Consider the following 12,329-nt stretch of genomic DNA (forward strand, 5'->3'; position numbering starts at 1 on the left):
AAAATAACTGAGAGAGCATTTTGTTTAGCATGCATAGTCGCTAAAATAACTCCACTGCAGGTATCAACTGTGACATGCAGATACTTACGTGGATTAAAGGGTTCATAAATCGTAACATCAGACTGCCATATTTGGTTGGGCTGCAACCCTCGAGGGTTTACCCCTGCCTCCCAGAGGGGACCTTTGGAACACACAGGACAAGCAGCAATCACAGAGCGAGCATCTTGCAACGTAATGCCAGCGAGCCTAGCTAAACCGCGAGCTCCACAGTGGAGGAGCTCATGCAGGCGGAAAGCTCGCCTTAGGTTAGAAGTTTCTTCAACCGCCAGTACGCTCTTTGCTAAGCTGTCCGCTACTTCGTTCCCAGCAGAAAGAAAACTCGGTATGGAACTATGACTATTAACATGGATAGGACAGACAGGAGCGGTTCTCATTTGCAGTGCGGTGAGCAACATTCCGGCAATCTCTGACGTTGCCCCAAGTGCCCATCGGCACTTCTTCAGTAACTTATATACATAGCAAGAGTCTGTGATTAGATCCAAGGCCTCTTCGGGCCATTGAGTGAGAGCCATCCATACCGCTTTGGCCTCAAGATACTGCACGGATTGCCCTTGATCTTGATAACTAATGTGGGTCCACTGACCATCCTCCTGCCATGTAACGACAGCTTTCCCAGTAATCGATGACGCGTCGGTAAAAACTGTGCGGCCTCCGGTGGGTTGTTCAACTATGGCACTAGCTGGCAAAAAATGGAGTACCTGGATTATCTCCCCACAGGGGTGTGGTCTTAGACCTTCAATACGACCCGTAAATTCAGCTATCGCCGCTTGCAGGAGCCCCACTTGTGGAAGTACCAACTCCCACTGTGCCAAAGAACAGGGCAATGCGATGACCTCCGGGTCCTTCCCTGTTAAGTGTTGAGTTTGCCTCCGACAGCGGAGAATAAGCTGGGATAATAATGTTGGCCAAGAAATTAAAGCCGTCTTTGGTTTGCCTTGATACAACCAAGCAAAAGGCCAGCCTTTTTCACCATTATTTTGAATTAGTAAACCATGGCCAGCGGTATCGGTCATGTAAATCAGGGCAGTGACCGGTTGTTCAGGTGTAAATCGAGCGAGACCCCAATGCTGGGCTCGCTCCATAATTGTCCTAAGAATCTCCTGATGGTTTCTTGAAAGAGTCCTTGGAGCTAGGGGGAATCTCCTCCTTTCAGGAGTTGATATAAGGTAGTCATTTCTGCCTCAGATATTGGAATAAAGTTTCTAAGCCACAATAGTTGTCCAATTAATTTTTGTGCCTCATGGAGTGTTGTCACTGTAGTCCGAATTTCAAATGATTGCGCTGTCACGCTTCGTGGCCTCAGTTGAGTACCTAAATACTTTACTGCACGCCCTACCTGTGTTTTCCGAGGCTCAATGTGTAACCCATGTCGCTCCAAACTGACTATCAGCTGCACGCGTGCCTTTTCCAGTAACTCCTCTTGGTTGGACGCCAGTAACACGTCATCCATGTAATGGAAAATGATGACCGTAGGGAAATTTTCTCGAATAGGGCGTATTGCAGCAGCTACAGCAATTTGACACAAGACTGGTGAGTTTTTCATGCCCTGGGGTAACACCTTCCATTGATATCTGGCGCACGGGTGTTGATTGTTAGGCTCAGGAACAGTAAAGGCAAAGCGTACTCTATCTTCTTCATGCAAGGGAACACTAAAAAAGCAATCTCTAATATCTATAACCACTATTTGATAGTCAGGTGGAATCATGGCCGGAGAAGGGAGGCCCGCTTGTAGCGGACCCATGTCTTGTATACATGCATTAACTGCGCGTAGATCATGTAGCAGTCGCCACGCTCCCGATTTTTTCTTTATCACGAAAATGGGGGTGTTCCAGGGACTTGTAGAGGGTTCGATGTGTCCTGCGTCAAGTTCTCGTTGTACCAATTGTCGAACAGCCGCCCTCTTTTCCTCTGTCAATGGCCACTGCTCTACCCACACTGGTTTATCTGTCAACCAGGTGAGTTTTAATGGGCGGACACAGGCAGTGGCCATTATGATAAATTTGTACGCAGCACTATATTCATCTTCTGCAAGCAACATAGTCCCAAGATGACAATGGGTAACTCAGCAATGACAGGGTTACACCATGCTACCCTAGCTTGTCCAGATTCCGGATCCTTCAACATAATTTGCATTGGGTTCCTGCTTTGATGCGAGGTCTGCATGCCTCCCACGCCTTGCAGCGAACCTCTCGGTTTGAGTGGCCAATCATCTGGCCATAGATGTGATGGGATTACTGTAACATCTGCTCCTGTATCTAAAAGGGCTCTTAACACGAGGCGTGGTGTTCCCCCCAACGCTGGGAGCCATGGGGTAACTATAATATCTACTTCTGGTCGTGTGGTCATGTTTAGGGTGAGTGCCACATACGGCGAGGCTCTATCCCCAGCCTCCTCTATTGCGCGCTCCCATCTCCCCAAGGCAGCTGAGTTGGATATTGCATCATTGGGACCGCAGGCGACTGTGCTGGTCCCGGGGAAGGAGAGACTCCCTGTGCCATACATTGCGCTGCTGTCGTCGGGCCTGTTGAGCTGATCACTGGGGCAGGTGGGGATGGCACGGCCCTCAGCCATCCCCTCTTCTCGTTTCCCCAGCCCGGTCTCCTTTGCTGACTCCCCGATTTGCACTGTCGAGCTCTGTGGCCTAGTCGCCCACAGCGCCAGCATCGTAGGTCTCTCTTTCCTTCCCCTGTTCCGGGGGTGTTTATTTTTGAAGGGCATTGTCGCGCCATGTGTCCTTGCCCCCCACACCTATGGCACATAAGTCGTGCGCCGCGGCAGGCCGCATGGACTGCGGCCACTACCGGTTGCATACTTTGCGCCTGTTCCTGTTCCAGCACATAACGAATCATCTGTGAAAGCATGGTCCCTATGGGTAACTGTCTTAGCAACACTGCAGTTTGTGGGTTTGCTTGCGTACGTGCACAGTCAAGCAATATTGCCTCCTTAGCCTGCTCAGGAAGTCGAGCAACCTGGAGCGCCGCTTGCAGCCGGTCTAAAAACTTTGTGAAGGGCTCACTTAACGATTGCCGTATTTGGACCCATGGAGGCTCCCTTTTATCAAGAGCTGCGATGATGCGTATTGCTTCCTGGGCAGCTTTCGAAGATGCAGCAACATCGCGCCCCCGCATTCGCTGAGCCTGTGCCTGAGGAGTTGCGAACTGCCCTTCACCCATCAGCTGCTCTAAAGTCACTCCTGCCATGGGATGGTTGGCCTGTTGCGCCTCAATAACAACTTGGGTGCACCGATTCCTCCACTCCTCCCTAAACAATACCATCATCGAGGGGGTCAATACGGCCCGCATCAACTGAACGATATCAAAAGGTGCAAGTGGCGTTGCAAAAACACAGTCTAATAGGACTTGGGTCTCTGGGGAATTTAATCCATGACTTTTCACCGTTGTGACCAATTCTTTCACCAACTTTGCATCTAACGGTTGCCACTCATATCCTCCACCTGGGGCTGCTCGGATAGGAAATGCTTGAATCGGAGGGGCCTGGAATCGCACTCCTTCCAAGACACAATTTTTTGCAATCATCTGCCAATCTGTCCCGTTTGCCCTCTCTTTCGGCATTCCCCCTGGCATAAGACTTTCCGCATTTGCCACCACCCCTCTCAATCGGCTGATCAATGCCTCGAGTTCCCTTGAAACCTCGTTAGTCCGTCTCGGAAGCGGGGGCGGATGAGCAACAATCGAGGATCCCTCGTCACCCCCTTCGCCCTCACTGCTATCAGAGCTCATGGGGTAATCGTGTACAGGCTCCCTCCACTGTGAGGGAATACCAGTTTGATTTCCCATTGCCCTAGGGATAGGGGTTCCCTCTGGTGGCTCAGGTATCACTGACAGTGCCGGGGGAGCCCTACCACCCCTGCTCGATGTCCTGCGCTCCGCTCTCTGTGTGTCCAGCACTCGTCGATCACTGGGATACAATGGGGCGTCCTCAGGTGTTTTGCCTTCTTTTTCTCCTTCCCGCCATCTTCCTTCACGTAGTTCACGATACTGCTGGGATCCCACATCAGCCCCCGGGACCCAATCCAGCAACCTATCAGTCAGCTCCCTTTCCACACATTGTTGCAACTCGCCCCAGGGGTACTGAGGAAGTGGCAGATCCGCCGGTGCAGGAGGTGCCGAAGGTTCCGTGGGCGGCCGCTCTAAACTCCCCACTTGTATCGGGAACACCTTTCCCGACTCCTTTGTTCCCGCTGCACCATAGTCTCCCTGCACCTCCCCTTCCTCCGTTGGCTCAGCCCCCAGTAACAACGGTTCCGTCTGTGTCCCACAGGCCACTCCTTCCCAGCCAGCCTGGGTCCCCTCCGAAACTAAACTTGTTGGCTTTTCGTTCCCAGGAGATTCCTGCCCCATCAGCACACCACGTGCAGCAGGTCGGCGCCGCCTTGCCGCAAACCCCCGCTTGAGCACCCTTGTCGTTACCGACTTTAGTACCTTTATGAGTTCTGCGAGCTCCATCGCTGTTGCCTGATCACATCGGGGTCACCACTGTGTAGCAAACACTACACATCAAGGTTATCCCCCTAGATCTCCAGCCGACCCGGGCTTTATACCCCCAGCAGTAGGTGTGTCATGTTATAAGGGGCGGAGACAAGGGAGGGTCGACCCTTAACTCTTTCCGTACAGCACGTGATCTTCCGGTCGCCAGCCCTTATCTTTACTACAGCACCTGTTGTTCTTTGACCCTCAGCAACCCCACAACAGAAGGGTCCTTCAAGAGACCAGGCAGGGTAGACAGCTGTTTAATTTCCTCCGTCTCCAAGGCAGCTATGCCAAAAGCCCACCGGTACCCTTTTGGGTCCTTGAAATACCCTCTCCTGAGGTAGTCTATGCCAAGGATGCACGGAGCCTCTGGGCCACTCACAATGGGGTGCTGTTGCCACTCCTTCCCGGTTAAGCTCACTTCGGTCTCCAATACAGTCAGCTGTTGGGATCCCCCTGTTACTCCAGAAATACGGATGGGTTCTGCCCCTTCATAGCTTGATGGCATTCGGGTACACTGTGCACCGGTGTCTACTAAAGCCTTCTACTCCTGTGGGGCTGATGTGCCAGGCCATTGAATCCACACAGTCCAGTACACCCGGTTGTCCCTTTCCTCCACCTGGCTGGAGGCAGGGCCCCTCTAGTCCTGGTCATAGCATTCGTTACTCACTTCTTGTCAATGCGAATCAAAAACCCCTTTATTGAGATCGGAAGCAAAATCAGCCCTTCTACCCTGTCTGGGGAACTGCTCACTGGAAACTGGAGCAGCAATTTTCCTGGAAGAAGCACCTTTTGTAATTGTTTTTCCTTGCAACTCATGTACTCGTGCCTCTAGGGTCGAGGTAGATTTTCCATCCCTCTTCCTCACGTCCTCTCCATGGTCACGCAGATAAAACCACAGGGTGGCCCGTGGTGTGTATCCACTATATCTTCTCTCTTGAAGAGATGGATGCTTACTCCTGATGGCTGAGATACTGGTCTGTACAGGTGAGGAGTAGGACATGTCCTCTTTGAATCGCTGGAACTCCCGGGATAATTTCTCAGCTAGCACGTCAGGTGTAGTAAAGATAAGGGCTGGCGACCGGAAGATCACGTGCTGTACGGAAAGAGTTAAGGGTCGACCCTCCCTTGTCTCCGCCCCTTATAACATGACACGCCTACTGCTGGGGGTATAAAGCCCGGGTCGGCTGGAGATCTAGGGGGATAACCTTCATGTGTAGTGTTTGTTACACAGTGGTGACCCCGACGTGATCAGGCAACAGCGATGGAGCTCGCGGAACTCATAAAGGTACTAAAGTCGGTAACGACAAGGGTGCTGAAGAGGGGGTTTGCGGCAAGGCGGCGCCGGCCTGCTGCACGTGGTGTGCTGATGGGGCAGGAATCTCCTGGGAACGAAAAGCCAACGGGTTTAGTTTCGGAGGGGACCCAGGCTGGCTGGGAAGGAGTGGCCTGTGGGACACAGACGGAACCGTTGTTACTGGGGGCTGAGCCAACGGAGGAAGGGGAGGTGCAGGGAGACTATGGTGCAGCGGGAACAAAGGAGTCGGGAAAGGTGTTCCTGATACAAGTGGGGAGTTTAGAGCGGCCGCCCACGGAACCTTCGGCACCTCCTGCACCGGTGGATCTGCCACTTCCTCAATGCCCCTGGGGCGAGTTGCAACAATGTGTGGAAAGGGAGCTGACTGATAGGTTGCTGGATTGGGTCCCGGGGGCTGATGTGGGATCCCAGCGGTATCGTGAACTACGTGAAGGAAGATGGCGGGAAGGAGAAAAAGAAGGCAAAACACCTGAGGACGCCCCGTTGTATCCCAGTGATCGACGAGTGCTGGACACACAGAGAGCGGAGCGCAGGACATCGAAGGGGGGTGGTAGGGCTCCCCCGGCACTGTCAGTGATACCTGAGCCACCAGAGGGAACCCCTATCCTTGGGGCAATGGGAAATCAAACTGGTATTCCCTCACAGTGGAGGGAGCCTGTACACGATTACCCGATGAGCTCTGATAGCAGTGAGGGCGAAGGGGGTGACGAGGGATCCTCGATTGTTGCTCATCCGCCCCCGCTTCTGAGACGGACTAACGAGGTTTCAAGGGAACTCGAGGCATTGATCAGCCGATTGAGAGGGGTGGTGGCAAATGCGGAAAGTCTTATGCCAGGGGGAATGCCGAAAGAGAGGGCAAACGGGACGGATTGGCAGATGATTGCAAAAAATTGTGTCTTGGAAGGAGTGCGATTCCAGGCCCCTCTGATTCAAGCATTTCCTATCCGAGCAGCCCCAGGTGGAGGATATGAGTGGCAACCGTTAGATGCAAAGTTGGTGAAAGAATTGGTCACAACAGTGAAAAGTCATGGATTAAATTCCCCAGAAACCCAAGTCCTACTAGACTGTGTTTTTGCAATGCCGCTTGCACCTTTTGATATCATTCAGTTGATGCGGGCCGTATTGACCCCCTCGATGATGGTATTGTTTAGGGAGGAGTGGAGGAATCGGTGCACCCAAGTTGTTATCGAGGTGCAGCAGGCCAACCATCCCATGGCAGGAGTGACTTTAGAGCAGCTGATGGGTGAAGGGCAGTTCGCAACTCCTCAGGCACAGGCTCAGCGAATGCGGGGGCGCGATTTTGCTGCATCTTCGAAAGCTGCCCAGGAAGCGATATGCATCATCGTGGCCCTTGATAGAAGGGAGCCTCCATGGGTCCAAATACGGCAATCGTTAAGTGAGCCCTTCACAAAGTTTTTAGACCGGCTGCAAGCGGCGCTCCAGGTTGCTCGACTTCCTGAGCAAGCCAAGGAGGCGATATTGCTTGACTGTGCACGTACGCAAGCAAACCCACAAACAGCAGTGTTGCTAAGACAGTTACCCATAGGGACCACGCTTTCACAGATGATTCGTTATGTGCTGGAACAGGAACAGGCGCAAAGCATGCAACCGGTAGTGGCTGCGGTCCATGCGGCCTGCTGAGACGCACAACTTATGTGCCATAAGTGTGGGGGGCAAGGACACATGGCGCGACAATGCCCTTCAAAAATAAACACCCCCGGAACAGGGGAAGGAGAGAGAGACCTATGATGCTGGCGCTGCGGGCGACTAGGCCACAGAGCTCGACAGTGCAAATCGGGGAGTCAGCAAAGGAGACCAGGCTGGGGAAACGAGAAGAGGGGATGGCTGAGGGCCGTGCCATCCCCACCTGCCCCAGTGATCAGCTCAACAGGCCCGACGACAGCAGCGCAATGTATGGCACAGGGAGTCTCTCCTTCCCCGGGACCAGCACAGTCGCCTGCGGTCCCAATGATGCAATATCCAACTCAGCTGCCTTGGGGAGATGGGAGCGCGCAATAGAGGAGGCTGGGGATAGAGCCTCGCCGTATGTGGCACTCACCCTAAACATGACCACACGACCAGAAGTAGATATTATAGTTACCCCATGGCTCCCAGAGTTGGGGGGAACACCACGCCTCGTGTTAAGAGCCCTTTTAGATACAGGAGCAGATGTTACAGTAATCCCATCACATCTATGGCCAGATGATTGGCCACTCGAACCGAGAGGTTCGCTGCAAGGCGTGGGAGGCATATGCAGACCTCGCATCAAAGCAGGAACCCAATGCAAATTATGTTGAAGGATCCGGAATCCGGACAAGCTAGGGTAGCATGGTGTAACCCTGTCATTGCTGAGTTACCCATTGTCATCTTGGGACTATGTTGCTTGCAGAAGATGAATATAGTGCTGCGTACAAATTTATCATAATGGCCACTGCCTGTGTCCGCCCATTAAAACTCACCTGGTTGACAGATAAGCCAGTGTGGGTAGAGCAGTGGCCATTGACAGAGGAAAAGAGGGCGGCTGTTCGACAATTGGTACAACGAGAACTTGACGCAGGACACATCGAACCCTCTACAAGTCCCTGGAACACCCCCATTTTCGTGATAAAGAAAAAATCGGGAGCGTGGCGACTGCTACATGATCTACGCGCAGTTAATGCATGTATACAAGACATGGGTCCGCTACAAGCGGGCCTCCCTTCTCCGGCCATGATTCCACCTGACTATCAAATAGTGGTTATAGATATTAGAGATTGCTTTTTTAGTGTTCCCTTGCATGAAGAAGATAGAGTACGCTTTGCCTTTACTGTTCCTGAGCCTAACAATCAACACCCGTGCGCCAGATATCAATGGAAGGTGTTACCCCAGGGCATGAAAAACTCACCAGTCTTGTGTCAAATTGCTGTAGCTGCTGCGATACGCCCTATTCGAGAAAATTTCCCTACGGTCATCATTTTCCATTACATGGATGACGTGTTATTGGCGTCCAACCAAGAGGAGTTACTGGAAAAGGCACGCGTGCAGCTGATAGTCAGTTTGGAGCGACATGGGTTACACATTGAGCCTCGGAAAACACAGGTAGGGCGTGCAGTAAAGTATTTAGGTACTCAACTGAGGCCACGAAGCGTGACAGCGCAATCATTTGAAATTCGGACTACAGTGACAACACTCCATGAGGCACAAAAATTAATTGGACAACTATTGTGGCTTAGAAACTTTATTCCAATATCTGAGGCAGAAATGACTACCTTATATCAACTCCTGAAAGGAGGAGATTCCCCCTAGCTCCAAGGACTCTTTCAAGAAACCATCAGGAGATTCTTAGGACAATTATGGAGCGAGCCCAGCATTGGGGTCTCGCTCGATTTACACCTGAACAACCGGTCACTGCCCTGATTTACATGACCGATACCGCTGGCCATGGTTTACTAATTCAAAATAATGGTGAAAAAGGCTGGCCTTTTGCTTGGTTGTATCAAGGCAAACCAAAGACGGCTTTAATTTCTTGGCCAACATTATTATCCCAGCTTATTCTCCGCTGTCGGAGGCAAACTCAACACTTAACAGGGAAGGACCCGGAGGTCATCGCATTGCCCTGTTCTTTGGCACAGTGGGAGTTGGTACTTCCACAAGTGGGGCTCCTGCAAGCGGCGATAGCTGAATTTACGGGTCGTATTGAAGGTCTAAGACCACACCCCTGTGGGGAGATAATCCAGGTACTCCATTTTTTGCCAGCTAGTGCCATAGTTGAACAACCCACCGGAGGCCGCACGGTTTTTACCGACGCGTCATCGATTACTGGGAAAGCTGTCGTTACATGGCAGGAGGATGGTCAGTGGACCCACATTAGTTATCAAGATCAAGGGCAATCCGTGCAGTATCTTGAGGCCAAGGCGGTATGGATGGCTCTCACTCAATGGCCCGAAGAGGCCTTGGATCTAATCACAGACTCTTGCTATGTATATAAGTTACTGAAGAAGTGCCGATGGGCACTTGGGGCAACGTCAGAGATTGCCGGAATGTTGCTCACCGCACTGCAAATGAGAACCGCTCCTGTCTGTCCTATCCATGTTAATAGTCATAGTTCCATACCGAGTTTTCTTTCTGCTGGGAATGAAGCAGCGGACAGCTTAGCAAAGAGCGTACTGGCGGTTGAAGAAACTTCTAACCTAAGGCGAGCTTTCCGCCTGCATGAGCTCCTCCACTGTGGAGCTCGCGGTTTAGCTAGGCTCGCTGGCATTACGTTGCAAGATGCTCGCTCTGTGATTGCTGCTTGTCCTGTGTGTTCCAAAGGTCCCCTCTGGGAGGCAGGGGTAAACCCTCGAGGGTTGCAGCCCAACCAAATATGGCAGTCTGATGTTACGATTTATGAACCCTTTAATCCACGTAAGTATCTGCATGTCACAGTTGATACCTGCAGTGGAGTTATTTTAGCGACTATGCATGCTAAACAAAATGCTCTCTCAGTTATTTTACATTGGCAGGACTGTATGGCGCAACTTGGCATCCCACAAAAAATTAAAACAGATAATGGAGCGGCATATGTCAGCAAGAAGACAAAGGACTTTTGCGCGCGCTGGGATATTCAGTTGAGTCATGGCATTCCCTATAACAGTACGGGCCAAAGCATTGTAGAACGCGCGCACCGCACATTAAAAGAGTTACTCGACCGACTTAGGGAGGGGGAAAAGATAAGCCCAGGAACAGGGGTTCCCCCTCCCCTTGACCCTCCCTTATTTCGGGCACAGCGTCTGTTGACGACGGCACTAATTACCTTAAATCATACCATTCGAGGGAACACCTATAAAACCCAGACTGCAACCCAGGCACATTTCCGGCTCAATGAGAACGAAGGGCCTTACCCTTTGGTTCAAGTACGGGACCTGCAAACCCGTGAATGGGGGGGGCCTTATTCCCTCCGTTGTCTGGGACGTGGGTATGCGTGTGTGTAAACCGAGAAAGGGACGCTAGAATGGGTACCCAGTCGAAATATTCGACCGTATAGACATTAATCAATCTATTGAGTCTTATCTTGACAGGTTACCATTTCCCTATGCATCCTGATGGTGTGGGGGAGTAATGAGGGAGCCGCAACGAACTACTGGCTGGACTGGGCAAAATCTATGAACGTAACGGATGCGTGTCTGTATAAGTCTTACCATATATCGATTATTTTACACGTAGCTTCCCCAGCAAGATCCAGAACTACTGGAGCTAAGGGAGGGGGAAATGTAGTAAAGATAAGGGCTGGCGACCGGAAGATCACGTGCTGTACGGAAAGAGTTAAGGGTCGGCCCTCCCTTGTCTCCGCCCCTTATAACATGACACACCTACTGCTGGGGGTATAAAGCCCGGGTCGGCTGGAGATCTGGCGGGATAACCTTGATGTGTAGTGTTTGCTACACCCAAGAAATACCAATAGATGTATCTTAACTACCCAAGGATGTTCAAGATACTGAAAAGTTGTTGTAATGAAGGAGGAAACATCACAGAAGAAGGCAGCCAAGGTGCCATTCTGTATTTCCTCCATAAAAACACCTCTCAGAGGAAGAGGTATAATTGCTAAATGTCTCCAGGAGGTGGTACCCAAAGTACAGCAATGGCTTCAGTACAGAACCCAAACACCAGATAATGCTCAAGGTCAGTGTTTTAATAACAAATCTCCCAGGCAAAACATCACCAATCACGGCAGAGCACAGCAAACTGCAAAACCCAACACCATTCTTTAACATGTACTGCAAAAACAAGAGCATGGTGCAGATCAGGTAGACTAATACCCAGAGCAGATGAATCAATATTATGACCAGCAACTGTTAACAGATACAAATTCCTTAATACACTCTGGTTAACCTGTTATTATCTCAAACCCTTCGAGCCTCACATTGGGCGCCAAAAAGGACTGTTGTGGTTTAACCCCAGCCAGCAACTATGAACCACACAGCTGCTCACTCACTCCCCCCCAGTGGGGTGGGGGAGAGAATTGGAAGGGTGAAAGTCTGACAACTCCTGGGTTGAGATAAGAACAGTTTAATAATTGAAGTAAAATAAAATAGAATGATAGTAGTAGTAGTAATAATAATATAATACAATAATAATATACAAAGCAAGTGATATACGACACAATTGCTCACCACCCCGACTGATGCCCAGCCTGTTCCCGAGCAGCAATCCCTTCCCCCCTGGCCAACTCGCCCCAGTTATATACTGAGCATGATGTCATACGGTGTGGAATAGCCCTGTGGCCAATCTGGGTCAGCCCCCCTGGCTGTGCCCCCTCCCAGCTTCTTGTGCACCTGGCAGAGCATGGGAAGCTGAAAAGTCCTTGACTGGTGTAAGCACTGCTCAGCAACAACTAAAACATCAGTGTGTTATCAACATTATTCTCATCCTAAATCCAAAACACAGCACTATACCAGCTACTAGGAAGAAAATTAACTCTATCCCAGCTGAAACCAGGACAC

The sequence above is a fragment of the Nipponia nippon genome, unplaced genomic scaffold, assembly GCF_047370975.1.
Source record: "Nipponia nippon isolate SJK-2023a ecotype South Korea unplaced genomic scaffold, ASM4737097v1 scaffold_27, whole genome shotgun sequence".
In the NCBI taxonomy this organism is placed as follows: Eukaryota; Metazoa; Chordata; class Aves; order Pelecaniformes; family Threskiornithidae; genus Nipponia; species Nipponia nippon.